At 40.6% G+C, this 12,477-nt stretch overlaps 1 long non-coding RNA gene across 1 annotated transcript in view; it reads right to left on the reverse strand.

Annotated features, from left to right (window-relative positions):
• The window catches only part of LOC144280843 (uncharacterized), a 49,547-nt gene that overhangs the window by 7,341 nt on the left and 29,729 nt on the right, over positions 1-12,477 (reverse strand). The window lies entirely within an intron of this gene.

A 12,477-nucleotide genomic window follows, 5' to 3' on the forward strand; every position in this document is an offset into this window, starting at 1 on the left:
GAGTCAAGATAAATGGGGCCATAAGAGGTCTTCTTGAGACACAAGAAGTCCACTCCTCATCACTGAGCATGGCAAAATACCTAGGAACATCACTAACCAGCAAAGACAAGCCTCCTTATCCCTCCCCTTCACTTCTGTTTCTCAACAAAAGGATATTTGGTATACAAGTTTCATTTGAAAAATTAGATCAGCTGAAGTAAAGAAGGAAATGTTGGTGGTAATCACCACCAACAATTTCTTTACTCATTTATTCAACAAACATTTATTAAGTAAATATTATGTACTAGGAGCTAGAAGGTACAGAAACAAGACAGGTAAGGCATTCCTAGTTAGATAGGAAAGGCAGATAAATACAAGCAAAAATAAGGCAATGTGGCAAATAGAGGTAAGACAAAGTATGAAAGGAATAGCCGGGAGGAATGACAACATCTATTGTGAAGGACAGAGGGTCAAGGAGAACAACATATGAGTCAGGCCTAAAAGAATGAGCAGGAGTTCCTCATATAGATAAGAAGGGAAACGTTATTCTTAGTAGTGGAACCAGTATGATCAAAAGCATGGAGTAAAGAATGGACAATAAATGACACAAGGAGTTAACTTTCAGAATTGCAGAAGTCACCAGAAGCAAAGTAAAAACACAGAAACAACCCAAGGAAAAAATATTTGTAACTGTATCTCAGATAAAGGGATAATTTGTCTAGGTTCCCTCAAAACATTAGGAAAAACATGAACATAAATCCAACAAAACAACAGGCATAAATCCAACACTATATTAACAGGCAATCCACAGAAAAGGAAATACTATTAGGTCTTGGTCAGAGTAAAACATGCTCAATACTACTTATGATAAGAAAATTGAATTAACAGTACTTTGAAAAAAGCAGTATTCTCCTATCACATTACCAAAAATCGAAAGTTTAATGACACACTCTGTTGGGAAGACTAGGGAAATTCTTAAACATTACAGGTGGGAGCAGAAATTGGTACAATTCCTATAGAGGAAAATTTGATAATAACTACGAAAAAATGTTTAAGGATTTTATTTATTTATTTGATAGAGAGAGAGAGAGAGAGGAAGAGTAGGGGGCGTAGGGGGAGGCAAGCAGAGGGAGGGGGAGAAGCAGACTCCCCACTGAGCAAGGAGCCTGAGGTGAGGCTCAATCCCAGGATCCTGGGATCATGACCTGAGTCTGAGGCAAATGCCTAACCAACTGAGCCACCCAGGTCCCCCAATAACTATGAAAATTACAAATGAACATTCCCTTTGGCCCAGCAATTTCACTTCTGGGGATTTATCCTACGGGTGGCTATATACCTATGTGGAATGACACGTGATCAAAATTATTCACTGCACATGACTTGTAAAAGTAAAAGATTGGAAAAAAACACAAATGTCTATCAATGGGGGCTTGGCTAAATGACTTATGGGACATCTATACAATGGAATGCCAGGCAGCTATAAAATAGATCAGAGGAGCACCTGGATGGCTCAGTCAGTTAAGTGTCTAATTCGATTTCAGCTCAGGTCAAGATCTCAGGGTTGTGAGATGGAGTCCCTCATCGGGCATGGTGCCTGCTTCAGATATTCTGTGTGTTTGTGTGTGTGTGTGTGTGTGTGTGTGTGTCTCCTCCCCCCCTCCCCCACCTCTCTCCCTCTCGCTCTCAAAAAAAAAAAAAAAATCAGAAAGCACTCCACACCAATATGGAAGCCTGTCTAAGATATGCTGGTAACCAAAAAAAAAAAAAAAAAAAAAAAAAAAAAAAAAAAAAAGGCAAGAGGCAGACAGTGTTTATAGTGCACGTTTATGTAACAAAGAGCGGGAGTGGGGAATAAGGCAATACTTTCCAATGTGTTTGCATTTGATTTCAAAAATTCTGAAAGATACATAAGAAATTTAAAAAGTAACTGTGAGGGGCCAGGGAGAATAAGATACAGGGAACAAAGGTGGGAGCAAGATATTTCTCTAGATACTTTTTATATAGTTTGATTTTTTTAATCATGTGAATATATTACCTACTTAGAAATAAAATGGTAAAAATTTCTAAAATGTATTTGTCTAAGAAAAAATACATACACACATACACACACACATATATGTATGTGTGTGTATGTGTATATATATGTGTGTGTGTGTGTGTGTGTATAAATTGCTGGGCCAAAAGGGATGTTCATTTGTAATTTTCATAGTTCTTATCAAGTCATACATATATATGATTTAATTGAAATGTCCCAGTTGTCAGCAACTCACTCCCAGTACCTTTTCCTCCTCCTCCTCCCCTTCCCCCTTCACAGCTTTCCAAGCTAGGGCTCAGGAGCTGGATGGAGGCCCTACAACTTGGCAAAGCCCCCTCTCAGCTCTGTCTGCTTCATAACTACAGTGCAAAGAATGAGAAGTTACTCAAATGGCATTCATTCCCCAGTACATGATGATATTGCTAGTGCAGGAAAGAAAACAGAGGTATTCCTGGGAGTCCCAGCAATGATACCGTCCCCTTTCCTTGGTTGACTGATAAAATCCCACCCATCTCTCACAGGTCCAAAAGGGAGAATATGAGAAAGAGTGCCAAACTGTGAAGTCATCTAATCTTGTGAGGAAGCCAGATTGCGAATCATCCATGTGAGTATAAACTGGTACAGCCATTTTAGAGAAAAAATTGGCAGTGTCTAATTTATTTTTAACATGACTTATGACTCAGTAATTCCACTATTTGGTGTCTTCCCTAAAGAAACAATTTCAAGGATGTCTATTTTAGAATTGTTTATAAAAAGTTAAACAAAGTAAAATGGAAACAACCTAAATGTCTACGGGTAAGAAAAAGGTTAAATAAACCATGGCAAGTTAAAAATAAAAATAAGTAGTACTGAAATGGAAAAAGATTCAGACAAGTCATTGAGAGAAAAGGTCAAATTGCAAAACCTTAAGTACAGGATGATACTATTCACATAAAAGAAAAAAGTACTGCACATCCATGTGCTTCTAACAATATGTAAGACAGAGAGCTTTGGAAGGGTATTGGCTAAACCAAAAATAGTGGTTAAGTGGGATAGGGTGGGGAGGAGAGGGGGTCATCAAGAGGAACTTGTTTTATTTCTGTTAGAATTTTTTACAAGAAGAATGTATTCAAAAAAATAAAAATAAAAAAAGAAGAATGTATTCATGAATTACTTATATAATGTTCTTTAAAAAAATCCTTCTGCATTAAAATGTTCAAAAGGCCTGAGTTTCAATTCCTGGAACTGAGCCAAAAACTAAAATTGACCCTCTAAAGGCTATCCTATTCCTGGTTTGGAGCCAAGTTCTTTCCCTGGTAACAGCTCTTCCTTTCTCTGCACTGCGTGTTCTTATCCTGGAAAAGAGAAATAGCCTTTTCTAAATGGAAAAGATCAGATGATTTGAGTGCAAATCAGAGAGAATCAGAACCCACCCCCAACACTACCAACCACATGAAATATAACTGGAAGTTTTTACAATGGGCAGAAAAGTCTATTTGTCTGCACCTCCAGTAGGTAATACACCACACCACCACAGCTCCTACCAGTCTTCAAGGATATCCCACGTACCTAGAGAGTAGCAGGCAAGTGCTTATAAATTTGAGTCCATAAGTTTAGGATGTGGCTTATCCTATATGCTTGGGCTGGAGTAAGCCAATATCTGGTGGGGCAAAGGTAAATGATGCAATGGTATGTGGGAGCACATTTAGTCTGAAAGGTAGGTTGGAGGTGGGTGGCCGCTACAATGTCCTGGTCAGTGATGGAAGCATAAGTCAGCATGTCTTCTGTACAGATCTCCTCCCTGCCCCATTCCTCATCCCCCTATACAGCCTTGCTGAATTGTCCACAAACTCTGATTCAACTGGAAGCCAGAGTGAGAATGACCACCCAGAGTGATGTGATGACCACCCAGGGGTGTGGGACCATAGTCAGAGCCTCCTCCTAGTTCTAACACATCTTACCCATGCCCTGGCTCCTAAATTGGCACTTTGGACACAAGCCAAGTGATTAGATTTTCCCCTGGGAAGTCCAGAATCAAAGTCTTTCTTATTAAGATGATTGTTTGCTTACACAAATAATCATGAAAATTCAAATCCTTTTTGGAAAGCAAGTAATGAAAAAATGAAATGAAGCACATGGACCAGGAAAGGTAGGTCTGGGAGGAGCAGGGAGGGTGCCAGGGGCCTGGGCAGCTCTCTCAAATAAGGGGCCTCCCTGTCTCTGAGAACATCTCACCTTCTGGCAAATAGGGCAACTAGAGATAAAGGGGTCCAGGTAAAGCCTGTGCTTGGGCAAGTAGGGCCCTCTGGGGACCAAGGTGTAAGTTATTGCTGGTTTTCAGCCACTCCCTTCCTTGACCTGAGCTTCCACATAGTCTGTGTGAAAGTGCTTCTCTTTCTCAGCGTCTCCCTGCACCCAAACCCATCAGCCCTCAGAGCCAAAAAAGGTATGACATCCTTCATCTGCCAAGGATCAAAAGTGTGAGCCAAGGGAGTCCTAGACACCATCTGAGCATCCTGACACAGCAAGTCAACCTGAAGCACCTAGGCAGAAGGGTCTACATGGTTTGCATGTGAAGGCTGGGTTTGGATGAATCCTTGGAGCAGAGGGATATGTGGAATCCAGATACATACAGGAGCATCTACACACACTGTGATTTGGTTTTAAAATATAACATATCAGGAACACCTAGAAGAGATGTCAAGTATGGGAGCTGAGCCTCAGTGCCCTCCTAGTCATAGCGATAAGACCTTTGTCCCAAGTACATAATGTCCTCTTGATGTACCATCCATCATGGACCTCACTTCTAGAGCAGCAAGTCTAATTCCCTCCCCAAAAGGCCCTTCAGGGCCCTAATCCTTATAGATGTTGGTCTTCCAATATTTTAGCTTATAAAAGCCAAGCCTACCCCTTGCCAACATACCTGTTTTAGGAAAATCTGAAACTTTTTATAATTTTAAATAGTTAATTGCTAATGTTATCATTTCTGGAATATTGTGAATTTGACATTTAAAAAAATTGTTACATCAGTTGTAAACATACCCAACAAAATCCCAATACCACAGTGATTATTACTGTCATCCATCTAAAAATTACATTAACAAATTCCTCTTCAACAGGTAAAAATTAGCAATATTCCTTTTTTTTCTTGAATTGATATTTCATTCATTTCTGCCATGAAATTTTATCATAATGTAATACATATTATGCTTAAAAGCATTTTACTGATCATTCTATGGTACTTCTTTCCAACAATAAAAATGTGTTCAATCAAAACTTAATTTTTAAAAAATATATTTAAAAAAATAAAATAAAATAAAAAATATATTTTTTATATAATCATAGGATATTAAATTTTTAAAAAATTCTTCTAGATTAAGTCATCATTACAATTATCGTTAGTACACAATTACTCAAAATAACATAAATATATAAACACAATATATCATTAATGTTGATTATTAGCAATATGTCTTGATGAGAACCAACTTTTTTGGGGGGGCAAGGTGGAGGGGGAGAGAGAGAGAGAGAGAAACTTAAGCAGCCTCCACACCCAGTGCTATGCCTGATGCAGGGCTCAATCTCACAACCCTGAGATTATGACCTGAACTGAAATCAAGAAATATCAGAAAGGGAGACAGAACATGAGAGACTCCTAACTCTGGGAAACGAACAAGGGGTGGTAGAAAGGGAGGTGGGCAGGGGGGTGGGGGTGACTGGGTGACAGGCACTGAGGGGGGCACTTGATGGGATGAGCACTGGGTGTTATTCTATATGTTGGCAAATTGAACACCAATAAAAAATAAATTTAAAAAAAAAGAGTCAGATGCTTAATCGACATGCATCTTAATAAGACGAAGCTTTTAAAAAAATTATTTCATATATTTATATATTACTCATATATTTATATATTACTCATAATTAGAATGATCCTATTCAACACTGATCCTATTATTATTTTGTTTTGTTTTTTAATGTAAGTAATGGGAAAATATGTACATATAAGTAACAAATAGGAATGAAAGGAATTTATTATAGCAATATCACACAATTCTTTGAAAACCTTATTTGCCAAAATCACATAATCATCTATCATCAAAAATTATGTTTCATGACTTATTAATCAACAACTTATTTAAGTTCTCCTTCAGTTTTGTTGGAAGTTAAGAAATGGAAACCACCTGAGCTACAAAAGTCCTTAGAGTCCTTCACTGGACACTGAAATATTCCCTTTGTTTGGTGCCCCAGGGGCAGTGTAACTTCCTAAGTTAAGGAATGTGTGGGAAGACTGGTGTTCTCATCTTTCTTGAAGAGTAGAAGGGCAAACATACAATGGGATGTAAAGGTCAGTCTGGCCTCCTTTCTGCTACTCACGTGGCTGTCTGCCCTGGTGCTGTTTATTGGACTGGATAAACGCCAAGAGTGACCACAGCTGCTGTCAGGATGTCAGGTGACTACAGTGACAGCACCTAATTGAGCTCTGCTGCATTGTGAGGGAGAGAAGATTGGAGTGGGAAGCCTGGGCCCACTCTTACCTCTAACCTTTTTGCTTTCTCTGTCATAATGCAGGGTAGGGGTAAGGTCATATAATCAGCTCTATCACATGTGGTTCAGTTCATCACCAGTGATAGGAAAATAACTAAACACAGCAATAGGATAGAGAGTAACTGGGTAGGTCCAATGAAAGGTGCTATTTTAGGTGAGGTGGTCAGGGAAGGCCCTTCTGAGAAAGTGGCTTAAGTAGAGACCTGAATATAGATAAGGCTACCAATCTTGCAAAGATCTGGGGAGAAGAGTGTGCCAAGAGGAGGGAACTTCTAGATATAAGGGCCCCAAGATCAAAAGCAGACTTAACATGAATAAGGCACAGCAAGAAGGCCAACGTGGCTGAAGCAAAGTGAGCACAGGAGAGAGGGGCTTCAGAGGACAGAGAGGCAAGTAAGGACCAGATCTCTATAATGGAGCTTTGACTTAGTGTGTCATACAAAACCATTGGAATTTCTTAAACACAGAAGGGATGATCTTCTGTATATTTTATCACTCTTGCTGTTGTGTGAAGAATGGACCCTGGGGACAGGAAGAGAGGATGACAAAAATGGAAGTAGACAGCCCAGTTAGGAGGCCATGGCAATGGACTACATAGGAAATAACAGTATCGGGATCCCTGGGTGGCTCAGCAGTTTAGCACCTGCCTTTGGCCCAGGGCATGATCCTGGAGTCATAGGATGGAGTCCCGTATCGGGCTCCCTGCATGGAGTCTGCTTCTATCTTTGCCTGTGTCTCTGCCTCTCTCTCCGTGTCTCTCATAAATAAATAAATAAAATCTTTAAAAAAAAAGGAAATAACAGTATGTTCAACAAGGGTAACAGGTGATGGGGCATGTATTCTGGGCATAGAGACAACAGAACTGGCTGATGGAGTAGATGTAGGAGATGAAGAAGAGAGAGAAATCAAGGGGACTCACAGGTTTGAGAACTGAGTAAGTAAGGTAAATGGGGTTATTTAAAGAAATAGGAGGGCTTCGATGTGGATGGAACTGGAGGGTATTATGCTGAGAGAAATAAGTCAATCGGAAAAGGACAAACATTATATGGTCTCATTCATTTGGGGAATATAAAAATTAGTGAAAGGAAATAAAGGGGGATCCCTGGGTGGCGCAGCGGTTTGGTGCCTGCCTTTGGCCCAGGGCACGATCCTGGAGACCCGGGATCGAGTCCCACGTCGGGCTCCCGGTGCATGGAGCCTGCTTCTCCCTCTGCCTGTGTCTCTGCCTCTCTCTCTCTCTCTCTGTGACTATCATAAATAAATAAATAAATAAAAAAAATTAAAAAAAAAAAAAAAGGAAATAAAGGGAAAGGAGAGCAAATGAGTGAAGATATCAGTGAGCATGACAAAACATGAGAGACACCTAACTCTGGGAAACAAGGGGTAGTGGAAAGGGAGGTAGGCGGGGAGTTGGGGTGACTGGTGAGCACTGAGGAGGGCACTTGGTGGGATGAGCACTGGGTGTTATGTTAAATGTTGGCAAGTTGAACTCCAATAAATTTTTTTTTTTTTTAAATAGGAGGGCAGCCCGAGTGGCTCAGTGGTTTAGCGCCGCCTTTGGCCCAGGGCGTGATCCTGGAGACCCAGGGATCGAGTCCCGCGTCGGGCTCCCTGCATGGAGCCTGCTTCTCTCTCTGCCTGTGTCTCTGCCTCTCTCTCTCTCTCTCTCTCCCTCTCCGTGTCTCTCATGAATAAATAAATAAAAATCTTTTTTAAAAATCTTTAAAAAAAAAAAAAAAAGAAATTGGGAAGCCTCAGGAAGCGGTGGGTATCCTTTTTGTGAGGGGGTAAATCAAAGGTTCTGTTTTAGCCAAGTTATATTTGAGATATTTATTAGCCATGAGAATATAAAATCCAAATATCCCTTGAGATTCAGATTCAAGGGCAACTGGCATGTAGAAGGCATATGATGCCATCATGAGTCACCTGACACTACCTAACAAAAGTGAACTGCTAGAAAAGCGAGAATGGTACAACAGCATAGAGGGGTTCAAACCATGAAATAGAGCCATGGAAGGAGACTGAGGAGTAACCAATGAAGTGAGATAAAAACCAGGAGAGGAGAGAGGACAACAGGAGAAAGTGGGTAAAGTAGAAGGAGATCCACCAAATCCAACAATACTGAGAGGTCATGTATATGAGGGCTGGCCATTGGACTTGAGAAAGACGTTGTGGATGGCCACAGCAAAAGTGAAGACCAAGCTTGAGGACAAAACCCTTCTCAGAACTGATTCAGGAGAGAATGAAAGGCAAGCAAGTGGAATCAATGAGTAGACAAGGCTCCTCTGAATAGTTTTTTTCAAATATTTTTTTTTTTATTTATTCATGAGAGACACAGAGAGAGACAGAGGTAGAGACACAGGCAGAGGGAGAAGCAGGGTCCCTGCAAGGAGCCCGATGTGGGACTCGATCCCGGATCCCGGGATCACACCCTGAGCCAATGGCAGACGCTCACCCAGGCGTCCCTCCCTGCAAGGATCCTGATACGGGACTTGATCCCAGGACCCTGAGATCACGACCTGAGCCAAAGGCAGACGTTCAACCACTGAGTCACTCAGGTGCCCCATTCTTTGAATAGTTTTGCTATAAAAAAGCAGGGGGGGGACAGAGAAACACAGTGATAGCTGGAGGGGGCTGTGGGATCAAAAGAGGATTTTCACATCTAAGATGGAGTTGTTGGTAGGTTCATATAATCAATTAATAGAAAGGAGGGGGAAATAATGCAGGAGAGGAAAAGGAGAATTATAAGAGCCAAAGCCTGGAGTAGCCAGTAGGGAAGGTGATGAAGGGAGGTGATGTACATGAATACAGATGCAAGGTGGTCAGTAATGCCTGGGGTAGAAATACAAGGCAACTCTTTCTGAATTGTAACTGTCTTCTGAATAAGATAACACAGAGTATGCTCAGCCACGCTAGCTACTCAGGGCTTTGTGGGTGTTATTCCTGCACAGACTGGGTTCTCCTCTCCTGGCTCCCTAAGCAGGACCATTTTCACTGCCCAGCTCATTCTCTCAGACCAAACAAGTTGAGCTGACCTAGCCACTGGCACATTGTCTTGGAGTCATCCTCTGCCAAACTCCAACTGTTGTGCTTTACTATCAACCCCTTTAAGGTCCTACTCGATTCCAGAAGAGTCTGAGAGGCATCTCCCTCCTACTCATTATCACTTGGAAGCTGTGAACAGCGGCTATCACAGACAATAAATCATAAGAATTTATGCCATCATAGGCAATGAATGCATAAGAAAGCGTTCATTAATTATTATGAGTACAGAATTGTAGTCATTAGCAAACACTGAGGGAAAAAATCAGATATTAAGGGAATTATAAATTAGCTGATAAAGGGGATCCCTGGGTGGCTCAGCGGTTTCGCGCCTGCCTTTGGCCCAGGGCGCGATCCTGGAGTCCCGGGATCAAGTCCCGCGTCGGGCTCCCGGTATGGAGCCTGCTTCTCCCTCTCCTCTGCCTGTGTCTCTGCCTCTCTCTCTCTCTCTCTCTCTCTCTATGTCTATCATAAATAAATAAAAATAAATTTTAAAAAGTTAGCTGATAAAGCTTAAAAGAGGTTAACTAGAATCCAGATAAGGGGCAAGATTTCATCTATATCAGGTGGGAAAAGTTGAAAGGGGTTAAGATAAAAAATGGGCAAGGGGACATTTGAAAGATGTCCATGGGGCTAAGTTGTGAAACCAATTCCCACTGACTTAACAGTCTGGCCCCAACTCTAAGAAATGACTGTGGTTTGCATCAAGTTAACCAAGAAGAGACCAATGATGGTGTCCTAGATTCTCAAGCCAATAGCTCACACCAAGTTCCTGAATCTTTGACCCAGGAACCTCAGGGTCAGAATCTTTGGCCTAGGAACCATCTCAGATGACTAATCTGTGATCTGTGCCCCTGTATTAAGTGGCTTTACAGGTCCAGGAAAATATTTAAGAAAAAAAAAGCATAGAGCTGATGATGTAAATGAACCGATAGCTTTAACACTTTTGTGTTTAGAAATAAGTTTAAAGGGGCACCCAGGTGGCTCAGTGGTTGAGCGTCTGCCTTTGGCTCAGGTCGTGATGCCATGGTCCTGGGATCAAGTCCCAAATCAGGCTACCCGCAGGGAGCCTGCTTCTCCCTCTACCTGTGTGTCTCTGCCTCTCTCCCTGTGTCTCTCATGAATAAATAAATAAACTCTTTTTTAAAAAAATGAAACATTAAAGAATCTGAAACATTTTTGTAATTTCAATTTGAAATGTGTAATTTGGGCAGCCTGGGTGGCTCAGCAGTTTAGCGCCGCCTTCAGCCCAGGGCATGATCCTGGAGACCCAGTATCGAGTCCCACATCAGGTTCCCTGCATGGAGCCGGCTTTTCCCTCTGCCTGTGTCTCTGCCTCTCTCTCTCTCTCTCTCTCTCTGTGTTTCTCACGAATGAATAAATAAATAAAATCTTTTTAAAAAACTGAGCAATTAAAAAAATGAAATGTGTAATTGATATTAGACTTCTGATTTTAATTTGAAAGGTAGAAAACAATTTGCTTATGTTTGTAAAACTTGTTTCAATTTTTTAGAGTCTAATTTACAAAACTTTTTTCATCTGCTCTTTTTGGAGTTACAGGAAATTACTTAGGTGCTTGGGAAGACTTTGCTTATTAGATTTTTAAGTCTGCTTTGGCAGACATTTGAAGTGTTTGAAAGAATTATATATTAAATTTGCAGATACATTAAATTTATCATTTAAAATGCTTAAGAGAATTTGATTAACTGTGGTATAAAAGACAGTTTAATATTTAGGGAGCCTTAATATGTTAAGCAATAAAGTAATTGAGCCATGAACTTAAAAAGTATAAGTTGTTTTTCTCATTGCTATACCCAAAACTGGCCTTATAAATAGAACAGCAAGATTTGTTAAGTTGAACTTAAAATGTTAAGAAAATTTTGGGTTTTTTGAAATTTATAATTGTTATAAAATTAATCATGTAAATTTAGGCTCCAATAACTAAAAATGTATTTTCTATGCATACAAGCAACTCTTAAATGACACATCCCCACCAAAATCATTGACATTAAGGAAGTCAGCCTGCCTGCAGGGCTCTTAATTCAGCAGACTGTAAACAGTCACTCTCCAAGTGGTCTTTATGAAGCTGTGCCTGTCTTACTCCTTCCTAATGCATTAACAGTCCCTTCAAACCCCTTATGATGGGCCACTATGCTGCTGAGTCTCAGCACTGAGTCCTGGAACAGGCCCATCCACACACCCCCCCACACACACACACATACACACACACACACAAACACACACTGGCAACAGAAAAGCAATTTTAAAATGATTCAGATTCTTTGCTTATTCTCATGAGCTGCATGAAAAGTATATACAGCCCATATGCCACATTTCTTGGAATTCTCTTTTTCTCTCATCCAGTGGTCGTGCCCGCATCCAAAGAGCTGCCTCCACCTCTCTTTCATCCACACTATTAAAATCTCTACCCCCATGTCCTAGACTCTCTACTCTTTACAGATTTGGCATCACTAAAGTCAAAACAATGAGACTGGCTATGATAGAATTGCCCCTTGGAGGCCAGAAGTAAGAGGGAAACGGCTAAAACACTGTATTAGGAAAAGCTATCTAAAATGTAAAGGAAAGGCAAAAAGACTACTCATGCTTTTTCAGTGTCTAACTAGCATCCAATGCTCTAGGATAGGAAGTCACAAAACATTTTCTATAAGAAGCCAGATAGCAAATCTTTTAGGCCTGAGGGTCGTAAGGGCAGTGGCACAACTATTCAACCCTACTGTTATATCTCGAAAGCAGTTACTGACAATCTATAACATATGGGTATGTTTGTGTTCCAATACATTTTTATTATAGAAACAGCCAAAAGGCCAGATTGAGCCCACAAGGCAGTTTGCTGACCCCTTCTCTATATTTTTTTTTTTTTTATTTATGATAGTCAC

Source organism: Canis aureus, chromosome 12 (genome assembly GCF_053574225.1).
Source record: "Canis aureus isolate CA01 chromosome 12, VMU_Caureus_v.1.0, whole genome shotgun sequence".
NCBI classification, from domain to species: Eukaryota; Metazoa; Chordata; class Mammalia; order Carnivora; family Canidae; genus Canis; species Canis aureus.